Here is a 13159-nt window from a genome sequence, read left to right on the forward strand (position 1 = left end):
TGCTCTAGTTTCAGTCTGACAGTGTGTAAAAGCTTTTTATGCCTTTTTTTTCTTTTTCCTTTTTTACAAAAACCCCACCAGTGACTGTTGGCTATATACTGCCCTATAAAGCTACCATGCTATTTAATGAGCAGATCAGCCTTCTAAGGAGCATTACAAATGCAATATGGTTTTCTGAATTGCTACTCTTAACTATCTGATTGTCTAAAATACCACCAAAATTGTGGTCCAGCTTCCAGCTAATATCCACTAAGCACCTCTACTATGGTCTATTTATTTAAAACAAAAACAACAAACATTTATTGCCTAAAGATCAAAAGGAAAAGTGAAAAATGTTTTTTAAAATTTAACAGGAATGTCTCTAGAAAATCCCTCAACCAAATTCAGTATTTAATAAACCAATTAAAGGTTCCAAGGTGCAATTTATTACCTATCATTCTGTTGCATAAATAAATGCTTCATTGAAAACAGCATTGATTTCACACTGTCTAGATAATAATCTAAATATTGTCCTTCACAAGCATAATAAAACCTGAATGCCTAGGCAGAATAAATAATAAAGACAATTAAAAGTTAATTATCTTTTTAAGATAGTGTTCTCAAAACAGAGAACTGAAATCTCGTGCAACATACTCCTTCAGCTATTGGTATGACAATATAGGTCAACAATCCAAGATGACAGATGGGAAAGTATGTAATTTTATGATAACTTAATCACATTTCAGTTAGCTTTCAACAAAGCTATGGATTTGGATAATCCCATCCTAACTCAGCAAAAATCAACCAGAAAATAAAGAAAAGCCATCCAGTTAATCTAGAGCATTAACCACTTTCAGTAAAACGTCTGAAAACCTCTTCTAAGAACTGTCATTGTCTGTTTAATATGGCTTAAGACAATTAGAACAGAAAGGATTGAAACTACTACAGCAGGACAAACACATTTTTTCACTTTAGCTACATATGTACAGAGGATACAAATTTGGATATAAATATGTAACAAAAGGATGGCTGCATTCAATCAGCAATCAGTGCAAAGGTAGCCCGCTGTCCTCCTTTAATTGTCACCAAAACCAGATGCTCACAGGACAGCAAACATTTACCAAAACAATAAGTTCCAATTTTATTCTAGTTAATCTGTATCCAAAGGTTATATAATGTTATGTGTTCAAGTGACTTGAGTACAATGCAACGGAAAGGGTCTCCAAAGGTGACCCTCTTTCCATCGCCTGCACAGGGAGCCTGGGAGTCCCACCACCTCCCGTACCCTGCCATGTACCTTCTGGCTGTGGGTCATGGGTAACCAACGGGCTTTAAACCATATCACTCTGCCCCAGGAGTTGTCTGCCAGACTCTCAGGGCCAGAGCATCTTGGCCCTTGCCTTTGGTGCAGCTTTGGCGTTTGGTGCTCTATTTTCTGCCATTTTGTATAATCGCGTTCAAACCACAAACAAATGTTTTTATCTGGGTATTTCAACGTAGAAGTGAAGTAACAGGGATGAGTCAAGGATACACAGAACTGCCTGCACGAGAGCCCAAGGAAGCACATTAGAAAAGAAAAACTGATAAACATCTTTAAGCAACAATTAAGGCTGAATGGATGTGCCCCCACTGTGTACGGCAAATCTAAATGACTTGAAACAAAAGGTTACTTATTGCTTATCTTTCTCAGGCAAAACAGAACGGCAATTCTAGGAAGCAAAAGAAAGAATCCGTTAAGGTTACCTGACAGCTAAACCTTCAGAAATATCTGTGGCAGTGCTGCCCAGGAGTAAATTTTTTCAGAATACTGAGCATTACAGTTACCTCCTCAGTGAGTGTATACCATGAAACCATATGCACTTATTCACTGGAGTCTCAAAGACTCTGTATTCACGAACAGAAACTCTACTTCTATGTCCTGTACCCTCTTCCTCATTGAACTTAATGGATTAAGTACTGAGCAAGTGATAGTTGTCAACTTGGGTATTTTATAGAATTATAGAATAACTAAAGCTTTAATTCCATCTCTCCCCACACCCTTAACCTGCATGCAAGTCAGAAGCTTCCAGCCCCAAATGCGATGGGCAGCTAGAGGTGGAATGTCTTGCAGTCCCTGCAATAACCAGCACACGCTGTCAAGGGTGTGTGGCCAAGACTCCTGGGGGGGATTCAGGCTGGTACGTAAGGGTGGGTAGGCCAGCCACTGACTTGTTCTGTGGGCTGGGACAAATCTGATTCTGTAGGTGTATGAGCATGGCTGTAGATCTGCAACTGGAAGGACACCATTGTATTGATGCAAAGATGATAACTTGACGTGTACCGTCTGACCACGTCTCTCAGTTAATTACTGGTGAATGGTAGCTGGAATTTGCTTGGAACCAGACAAAGAGCCTGGCACCTACCCAGGGTTATGTGCCAAGAATCTCTGAGATTCCTCTTAGAAGCTTACAGCAACAACTTATCCAATCGATCTCAGATCTCAAGAAATTATTTTTTCTTTTGAAGGGGCATTTTGGGTTTTCTGGCTGTCCTCAGTTACCAGTCACTGAGACTCCAGCTAGCAGTTTAAAGAAGCACACATCACTAGCTAAGAAGCTACTAACACCACCCAGCTCCAAAAGGGGCTCAACAGATACAAACATCAGAACGAGTTCCTTAGATGATTTTCATAATAAATGCAAGGGGGGAAGCAAAGAGGCAAAGGAATAAAGCAAATTTGTTTTAGCTCTTCAGGCATAAGCTTGTCATCTCTTCCCTGTGATGGATTCGTCTTGAAGAAGTTAATTTGGGAAACAAACATTGTACTGTTGATATCCTAGGCTTATTTTAAATGCTTGTCTGAAGTGTTCAAAGAACTGATGTGCTGGTAGGCGTTTTTCCTCATACCTAGCCAGGACCATGGAGCGATGTATAGGTCGTTCCAACCCACAAGCATCTTTGATGCTGTGTCCATCCCTCAGAATAAGTTCTTGCATGTTCCTCCTCCGTCAAAGGAAGATTTGCTTCTGTCTGATACTTTCAATCTACAGTACTCAGTACAATAGGGTAAAAAGAAGATAAAAAGAGACTGCATCTTTGGTTCTTCCTTCCCCTTTCCCACTTGCTGTCAACTCATTTAGTCTTGCATTCCTCAACTCTGTATTTTGGTAACGCACACTCAGTTCTTACTTCTACTTGCACCTGTATGACAATGCAGCTAAAGTAAAAACTCAAGCCAGTGTATTACAAACAAACCAACCACCTTTCTTGGACCTAAAGAGAGCACAATATTAATGTTTTATTTTTTGGAGTTTTGTTTGACAGGCTGGGTTCTTTAACAACTAACAGTTAGCGGCTATGCAAATCACCTTTTAGTCAGTGACTACCATACTACCTAAACTACTTAAAATCTGCAGGCAAGTGGTGTTATGGAAATAAAAAAAAATACAGTTATCAGTGATATACCAGTACTGAAAATCGTTGCCTAGTCAGTCTCAAAATATCCAGGAGTGTAAATTAGTCCCTATGTTATTTAGCCTCTCCCTCATTCACTCAACCTGAGGTACCTGCCTCTGCTCTGACTGTAAGACTGTGGTCATTCCAAGTGCTCTACAGAAGTAGTGCAAAAGGAAATTAATAGGACTGATGCAAATGGTGGGTGACTGAACGACACTTCCAAGACACCTTTCCCTCTCCACTGATGAAAAAGGCAGCCATCTGTGAATTCAGAACCTTCCTTACACATGCCAGTTACACATATCATGTTAAATATGACCGCCCTGGACCACCTTACCTACTTTGTTGTGAAGATCAAGATACAGAACAGATCATTTTGGTTTGTAATCCCTAATCATGTGCCACACTTTCTGCCTTGTTCCACAAGACAGTAACTCACTGAAGGCTAGTGCCCCAACTATATCTTTTTCAGTGCTTTAACTGCTGCAATCATTTTCCACCTATGTTTTGCTCACCTTCATGGATGAATAAACAAGTTCGTTTAGACCTCCAGGCTGGGAAAGTACCAGCTTTCACTGTACCTTTTTGTGAACATCCCTCAGAGTCACCATGTTGTTTTATTATTTTACACAGAAGGATTTAGAGTATTTTAAAAGCATGAGTTGTTTTCAGAGTGACAGGAACTGTACACCAAACTGGCAAATTTTAGTAAACAAGCCACTCAGCGTTCACTAAAATTCTGCTGTGAGCCTAGCCCTTTTTAAAGAGAGCTGGGCAACGGAAAACCTTTCATTTATGCCACAGAGCTGGCAGAAACTTAAAGTAAAACCAAGTTAAAGATAAAAAAAGCACTGGAATAATAAAACTCTATTTAGGAATTGTATTCAGGACCTGGACTTCTTGACACTAAGGAGGGTACTGAAAGTATTGCTGTTGATCAAATGCTTAATTTTGCAGAAGAATGGAGATTCAGTTTAGTTTACATTATTTGTAAATTTGTGTCAGACAGTAAAATCATTTGGTCAAAAAATGAAAGGTTATTTGGAGAAGTCAGATGTTATTTCCCTATTTTTAAATTAAGCATTTGATTTTTAATTCCTAAACAAGATTATTTTTTTTTCAGAATGTAATAGTAAAAAGAATAGAGGAAAACACCTTTTTAAAATTAGAATGTTTTTTAATGTTCTGGTCTGTGTGAAATGTTTTTGTTTTTTCTGCTAAAATTTCAATATGCCAACACAGAACTTAAGTTCAATATCACCAGGAACCAGATTCTGCCTCCAAATCTTTACAATTCATCTGCGCTTTCTTGAAGCAAATGTTCTCTAAAAAGTTCACATGGGTTGACAATAAACAAACAAATGAAAGATCGGTGAACCTGTGTCCCAAACTACATCAACATCTGATGATTTCCTGCCAAGTTTGTAACAGATTTACTCAATGCATTTTATTGCCTCTCTCTTTGTGCCAGTCATATGCTGTCTTTCCTTATCCTTATTTACAGTCCTAAATTGAAGTAGTAGTGTTTGGTTGGCACTGGTGCGACAAAATACGTTATTGCCTCTGTTGTCTGATGGCATAAAAAGATAATCTTGCAGCCAGGATTCTGTGCAAATGGTCACAGAATGCTCAGTCTATTTGAGCCTCAGTGTTTAAAGTAGCTGTCTGTAAACATCCATATGGGAAAATGTTAACATATGGAAACCTAAGACTGTGAACACAGTTGAGGAAGATATCTTCAAAAATATTAATGACCTTTGCAGGAATGCCTGTATTACAAAATTTTCTGGAATATGACATTCACACAGGAATAAATTTATTTCTTAAAAGACTCTTATTTCAGAGAAAATAATATGAACTGTATCCCCAAGTCATGTAATGCACCACAGCAGAAAAAGTTAAGAAAACATGCTGACTACCACATCCTGCCATTTGTCTTCAGGGGCAATGTTGATGATATAGCTTTAGTATGTATTTATGTCTGTGTGTGCATGTAAACATTTGATAAAGCATAAGGAAGAAACAATTATGCTATGCTAGGTTGTCAATCAATCAATCCAGCTTCAACAGTCTTAACAAAAACTATACTAATACAATGGAGTTACTTTATCCATAAGGAAGGAAAAGACAATGATTTAGCACAGACATTCAGAGTAGAAAGCATCAGAAAGTCACAGCTGCCAACACACACATCTCCCCATCTTCCCAGTTTGCTCTTCTGGACCTGGGTCCTCGCTTTGAGCTGCCTGGCAGCTGGTGACAGTTCCTGATGGAAGAGGCAGCTTGTTTTCCCACATACATTAGGGCAGCGCGCCAGCAACCGCCATCAGTCACCTCCCACCTTCCTTCGCATGCTTCTATCACTTTTTCCTTCCTTTCCCATGTTGCCCTTGCAAGTAAATCACGTATGTATGCACAAGTGTCATGCAAACTATATGCTAGTGGATCCAAAAAGCATGGTAGGAGAAGGGAAGAGCAGCAGTAAGATGCATGTAGTTGTAAGATGCCCACATAGCCCGCAGCTCAGCGCAGTCCCCAGCTTACGCTGCCCTGAAGGAGAGGGCCTCATCTGATCCTTTCTGCCTCTTCCTCATTTTGTATTTCTGTTACTTCAGAGAATACTTTCAGGGAAGAACTTCAGTACCAGTCTCCTTTAAGCTACTTCTGAAGGGGAAAATGCATCCGCACCCAACTCCATTTACTGTGCAATCTGTAGGCAGAGACTTTTCCAGGCTCACAGCCAGCCCCTACAGCACGCTCTCCAGCGGTAGTTCCCAGGTGTACACAATACACTTCAGCCATTACTACTTTTCCGCAGATGTTTGCCCAGCCTTGGTTTTGTTGGATTGTTTTGAGATTTCAACTGCTATTCCAGTTCTAGGATGGAGATAAAAAGTCTGAGAAATGTCTGGGGAATTAGAAAACATTTTTTTATATAGGTCTCCAAAGAATAATCTTTAGGAGCACTCAATTTTTTAAACAGTAAGTAACAGTTTTTCTGCAAGCTGCAGATATTCCAGTAGTGTAGTAATCTTTTATTATTTTTTTGCTCATTCCTTTGGAATAACAGGATTAACAAGAATCCTGTTAGCAATTCTTAAAATAACTATATATTTTCGGTGCCTCTATTTATATGGCATCATATATCTACTTGTGACTGTCCCAGAAATAGTGTGGGATATTTATTTGCTTCACTTACTGACTATCCTCACTGTGCACGAGGCACCTTATCATTATTCCCTCATTAACATCCATATATCACTTAGAATTTTTTTGTACCAATGTTTAATTTCATCTGAAATAAATGACTTTTTAACAAGATCTTTTCTTTTGCAGGGAGACTTGACTTCTAGAGCAGCCGACAGGCTGGAGTAATTGAGACAGTATTCACAATTCCTAAAGTGTTCCTGAGAATGTTAACTAATTTATACACAAAATGCTCTTCAAGTTTATCTAGCACTTCTTTTCAGGTGCCACTATGGTAAACAGTGAAAAACTCTCTCCCTGTTTTGCCGGTGCACCGAGCTACCATGTGGATCCTGTCTCCCTCCAGTGGCCTCTCACACCAGCCGTAAAGTCTAATATCAAAGTACAATTACACTTTCCCTGAAGCTCAGATGATGTCTCTCCATTGCCAAGGTTGCTAAGGGTTTCAGGGATAGCTGGTAGAGATTTTGTGTGGCTTAGAAGCCCCAGGGAAATGACAAAATGACCCCATTCTTTCCGCAAGTCTCCTCTAAATGCCAAAATCTGCTGTTGCCTGCTCAGCTTGCTGTTGCTTGTGTAGCAATAGCAAGAAACACAAGAGGAGGTAGCAAACTATTTGTTCAGGACTTGAAATAACTCTTCCAAGCAATAACTGGACTTCTGAAACCACATTTGCTACATAAAAATTAAGTCACAATATTATGCTAGTGAAAAAAAAACCAAACAGAGTTGCATATTGAGGCATAAAAAGGAATGTCATGTTCACTCCTATACACCAACATCTCAGCAATGACGTATTCAATTGGATTGTGCCTTTCCCACAGCACAGGTAAATATACCCGAAACCTTTGCACAATGTAACGACCTGTGCAGTGAACAAATACTAAGCTGTTCCATCATTGCAGAGAGTAATTTTTGGTCATAGAAGACCCTGAATGTCCAGCCCATGGCTTGTGAAATGTATGTGCCCAAACACTCAGTGCAGATTCACTGTGAGAGTGCAGTATGGATGTTCCTTGGAGCAGGGATAATGAAATGTGGTCCCAGGGCTGCTTTCAATCTTTCTTTGGGCAAAGTGGGAATAGTATCTGTCCCAGGAATAATTTATGGCTTTGTTAAAACATCCCTGCCCTTTCATCAAGAACACTGCATTACAGCAATTTGTTGGTCTTCCTATTCTTTAAAACCACGTAAACAATTTGTAATGCAAAAGCTGTAGTACATAGCAAAATGAAATAGTTCCTCAATGTGGAGATCATAAACTGCATTGTAGGGCAAAAGGTTTCTAAACATCGTACCTTACAATTTCAAATCTCAGTAACTTGTAATGATGGTGTGAACTGCAGACTTTGAGAAGAAGTAATAATTTTTCAAGTTTAAATTTAAAAAGAGTTTGGGTAGGGGATTACTGCTTAACAGCAACATGAGTGCCTCACTTGTTCAAAGATACGTGTGTAAAGTGGGAGTTGAGTTACATAGATAGTAAGTTCAGCTAAGGATTTTCATACCTATGCCCCTTGTACAAATTTCTGGCGTTTCACTCTTTTTTAAATTTACTGCAACTCACGTGTGTGTGCATCACAGCTGCCTGGTTCAGAAACTGAATACCTGATGAAGCAAACAATACAGAGAACGGGAAGAAATCAGTAGAAGCGTGAATTCCATAGCTGTTAACAGAACCACATGAGTGTGGGTGGGAACTGGACATCTTCCTCCTCTTACTACTATTTTTCCCCAGTTAATTGTCTGTTTGTTTTTTTTTTTTTTAAATAGCTGCATGATCTCTATAATGATCAAAAAATGCAGAAAATTGCTGAAGGTATTACTAGACTTAGCGGCACTAAAAGGCTGGTAAAATTTACGACCTGTGACCTGCCTCTGAGCTCTTTCTCCAAGTACTATGCTTAAAAAACTAGGCTTACCATCCAGTATTCCACGCACCCTGGGAAGGAAGTTTCTCATTAGACTGCAAGTTTCTGACTTGTCACGTTCCAAACAAATAAAAACATTCAAAAAAACCTCTGCCAATTCTGTATCATTTCATTGCCAATATATGAAAATTCCTCGGTTTTGATTTTAAGGATTAGTGTGCTTAGATACAGTACAGGTCTAAAACCCACTAGTCAGGAATCCATACAGTTCCCTTGATTTTCTGAGCATGAAACGAAATCAAAATTTCTTCTACCTGTTTGTTTGTTTGTTTGTTTAAGAAAACAGAGCCCTAACACTTCTGTTTAAATGCAACTTTCCTCCACTTTCAAAGTTAGGAGATATTTTTTTTTTCTGCTCCTTTTTAAAACATAAATTTCATTCAGCCTCTAGGTGGCAATACAATTGTGATAGTTGCTGCTTCCAGGGCTGAATGTACTAAAATTTGAATCAATCTGGGTTATTTCTTCTCTGCTAAGACAACAGTTTTTGGGAAAGAACAAGAGTGGCATTACTGCTGCAGCTCTCATTGCTAAAACAACTCTGAGTTATTAAACATTAGAAATAAAAAGTTAAGGGAAGATAAAATTCTCAAATACTTTCCCAGTTTGGGTTTTCAGAACAGTATTTAAGAAGATACCAACTCCACACCTATACAGTATACCCAAATGTCTCTCCCACATACGCATAGTATAATTAGCGTAACTGGATAGCAACTGTTTACAGCTTTAGTGAGTACCAGCTTTTTAAAAAGTGTAATTTGATACATACGCTCAAATATATTACGATGATGATAAGGAAGGTGTGAATAACTAGCAAAGTAAGGTCATACCAACCTTACAATTAAGAAGCATGTAATGAAAATTACAATTTTCGGGGGGGGGGGGGGGCGGGGGGAGTGCATTCATTCTAGGTGATTTTCCACCAAAGAAAGTGTTTTCCTTAAAACAGATAACCAACATACCAAAAGGTTATTTTTCTCTATAAACAGACCATGAAAAAAACTTAGCCTCAGTGCCACACATTAAAGTGCAGAAAGAAAGAAATTTGAGACAGAGGCCAATGTAAGGAAAAGAGTCACCTTTGTACTGCAAGACTTACCTAGTTTACACTAGGGGTTTTTGGGGGTTAAGTTGATGGTCGTTGACGTCCATATTTTAGTACTTACTTGCAAGAAGGGCAAGAAGGAAGCTCTAGTGAGTTACAAGCCAGTCAACCAAATTCCAGTGCCAGGGAAATTTACGGGAAAAGTCCTCCTGGAAGCCATTTTCAAATTGGGTGGAGTACTCATTGCAAGAGCACCCACAGAAAACACCTGAAAGCTCTGCACAGTCATGGCTACATAATAGTTAAACTCTCATAGCTGAGCTACAAGAGATGAATTGTAGAATTGTTTCTGCCATCAGAAATTTTATTGAAATTTTAACACTTTCTCACTACAAATAAAAGATCAGAGAAATTCAAAATCAATTGCAACTGTGATGGCTCAGATTTTCCTGTAACTTTTATCTAATTTGCCCTGTCATTCACTCGTCATGCTCAACATTCACATGACAGTCTATCAGAGATTAAGTACGACCTGTATTCTTTCCACATAGAAAAGTATTCTCATGTGTAATTCAGCTGCAAAACCCAGATTACTTGACCTTGTTCAAGATTTTTTATAAGCAGAGTGCAATTTTGACTATGTGGACATGTTCATCCCTACAGATGCTATAATGAGTATCTTCATTAAAACAATACATAAGTTTTAATTAAAAAAAAAAATGTAACTCAGCCAGTTATTAGCATATAAGTGCACAATAAACAGGAAGGCTTTAATTTGATTTTCCTCTTTATTCTAAAAATCCACTGCTACAGCAAGATTTAAATTTACATGTGTGTGTGTTCCAGATCATTGACCATAATATTAGTCATTGAGCCATCAAACTGGTACGTCCGCTAGTCCCTAAGTGATTTAACCTCTTCTATGCACAAATGTTTGGAAAATCCCATCATGAAGAACCAAATGTTTTCCCCCAAAAGGAGCAGTGAGTACCACACACAAGCACAATGACATATTAAGCGACTTAAATCTGTTGAGGGAGGGACAAGAAGGACCATATCCTGAGTCAGACTTGCACACAAAAAACAACAATCGTAATAACTTTGTAAAATACTCCTTTTGTGAGAGTTATAACTCAGGAAAGACTTTGTTCATATTTGAGCTATAAACAGCACCCGTATCTTCCAAGATTGGTGTAAAGGGACATATATCAAACCAACTGGAGTGTGAAGGCTATAGAGACCTTACTGTTGATGAAACAAAGCATTTCTGAGGCTTCAATATAGTACTCCATTATTGTAATGAAAAGTGATTGGTATGAGCTCTACAGATACACAGGACAAAAGATGGCATTTTCAGATGAAGAGGATTCAGTCTGCTGAAAAGATAGAATATAAAAATGAAATAGAGAACACAGCACTTGAAAGCTAAGAGGAACTGAAAAGACAGATGGATAGCTGCTTAGAAAATCATAATGAACCATGGAATGCAAATTGCGCAAAGACAAAAGATTCAAGAACTTCAAACTAAAGTGAGCCTTGAAGAGAAACTTATTTAATCCACAGCAAACATAGTTGGCACTGTGGTTCAAATACTGCTCTCCTAATACAGACACAGTAGTCTCCCTGGAACACTATTTAAACTGACCTCCAACTGAAGAGGAAAACAACTTCTGCTAGTACACATGCATTATGCTTTAATATTGTGGAGTAAATCCAATTAAACAAGAGTAAAGATGAAAACTGGAAGCACAAATGTCAAGATTACTTCAGTTGTTCTATACTTGCTTCTTGGCAAAATTATCTTAAGAATGAATTGAGAAGAGGCTTATGGAACTGGGTTTTCAAAATATCTCCATTTTAATGAAATGACAGTTTTTCTGCACAAAAATAATTTTCTAATACCATTCCATCACACATCCCACAGTTAAATTACTTCTATTAGTGTTCACAACCCCTATTACGGTCATTCTATTTCAGCTTCTTTCCTACAAAAAGATGCCTAAAATACTAAGGCTGAAGTATGGCAACATGTCAGTTAAAGCTCATTGAAATGGAGAAGAAAATTGGCTTGTTCAAGCGATCCATTACGCCTTCCCGAAAGACATTCTAGTATCAGCTGAGCTATACGTGTGGGACAAACAGACACACGCACACATGTCTTAAGTGCTTTGTACTCCACAGACTGCTTAGACTAATAAGATGTGCTTTGGAAATTGTCATGGCAACAATGTGTTTCTTTACAAATGGGAACAGTATAGTAAATAGGCATATAAAACCCCCTTGTAGGCTGACAATCATGGTGCTTAAGCCTGCATGCCCTCCCTCAATGACAAACAGAGGCAAGGGTGTTAGTGGCATGTGAAAAATCCACACGCAGGGCAAAATCCTGTTAGCAGACAGCTCACACACCACTGGACAAGTGAAAGAGTCCCCACTGAAACAGCAGGACTGCTTCCTATTCCTACTGGGCCAGTACACCGTGCAGGTGGAGGAATCACGCTGTGGTACAAGAAGAGAGTACTCGGCCAGCACTTGTTGTTAAGGCAGTGGGTAACTCCAGTCGTCAGAACCACACAGTGGAGTGAAACACTAGTTAAAACTGGGCAACATAAACAGGTGCCACACATGTTCTCAGACAGGCATACACAGTCAAATTTCTTGTCTCTGCTAAAACAAATCGGGACTCACGGGGTTCACTTGAAATTGGACTGGGTTGCTATATTTATTTCAGCCTGAGTCTATTATATGTTGCAAAAAAACAACTGGGAGTGTGCCAGAGAATCCTGTTGTTTTTCTCTGCGGCCATGCCATTTTCAGGTGAACTGAGGCCACCTCCAAGCAAGCTAACCGTTGGAAATCTATAGCACATGGCTGACATTCTAACACCACTGCCACAAGTCATCTTTCACTTCCCATCTATGCTGAAAGAACGATGGAAACATTGTCAAGTCCAAAGGTGTCAACATGATTAAATTTTCATCTAAATTTTTCAATATTTTAAATTATTCTTTTTCTCGCTAACTTTTTTTCCTCCTGTATAAAATACTACTTGTTTAAAATTAATTTCACATGAGTCAGTCATCAAACACTTCAAGAAAATAACTTTAAGGGTCCTCTCTTTTGTCTGTTGCAACAAAATACGATTTCAATAAGCAGATTAAAAAAATACATTTTGAAAAATATTCCTAAACTTTCTATCTTCATCTCAGAATCCATTTTATATTCTAATAGCCTTTGGAGTAATACTGCGTAATGTCTTTTACATTGCCAGACCAGATAAGTAAAATGCTGTCTGCAACCTGCCAGGTTTTGTAGAGCTTGTGTCACTTTCCCTCTTCAATATCAGACACATTATATAACTGCTTTATTGTTGTCATCTGTCACTTAAAAAATAAAATAAAATCCACTTATTCCAGTATTTCCATGTTCAACTCTACTCTGGAAACAACACAGAGTTCCTGATTTGAATACTTCATTCCTACTTGATTGCGTCCAGAGATTTCTGCTTCAAAGACAATAATAATTTGAATGATTAATTTCTCTACTAATCTTGACTGAGATT

At 38.5% G+C, this 13159-nt stretch overlaps 1 protein-coding gene across 1 annotated transcript in view; it reads right to left on the bottom strand.

Moving 5' to 3' along the window:
- SLC6A11 (solute carrier family 6 member 11) overlaps positions 1-13159 on the bottom strand; it is a 107514-nt gene that overhangs the window by 41940 nt on the left and 52415 nt on the right. The window lies entirely within an intron of this gene.

Source organism: Falco biarmicus, chromosome 4, assembly GCF_023638135.1.
Source record: "Falco biarmicus isolate bFalBia1 chromosome 4, bFalBia1.pri, whole genome shotgun sequence".
NCBI lineage: Eukaryota > Metazoa > Chordata > Aves > Falconiformes > Falconidae > Falco > Falco biarmicus.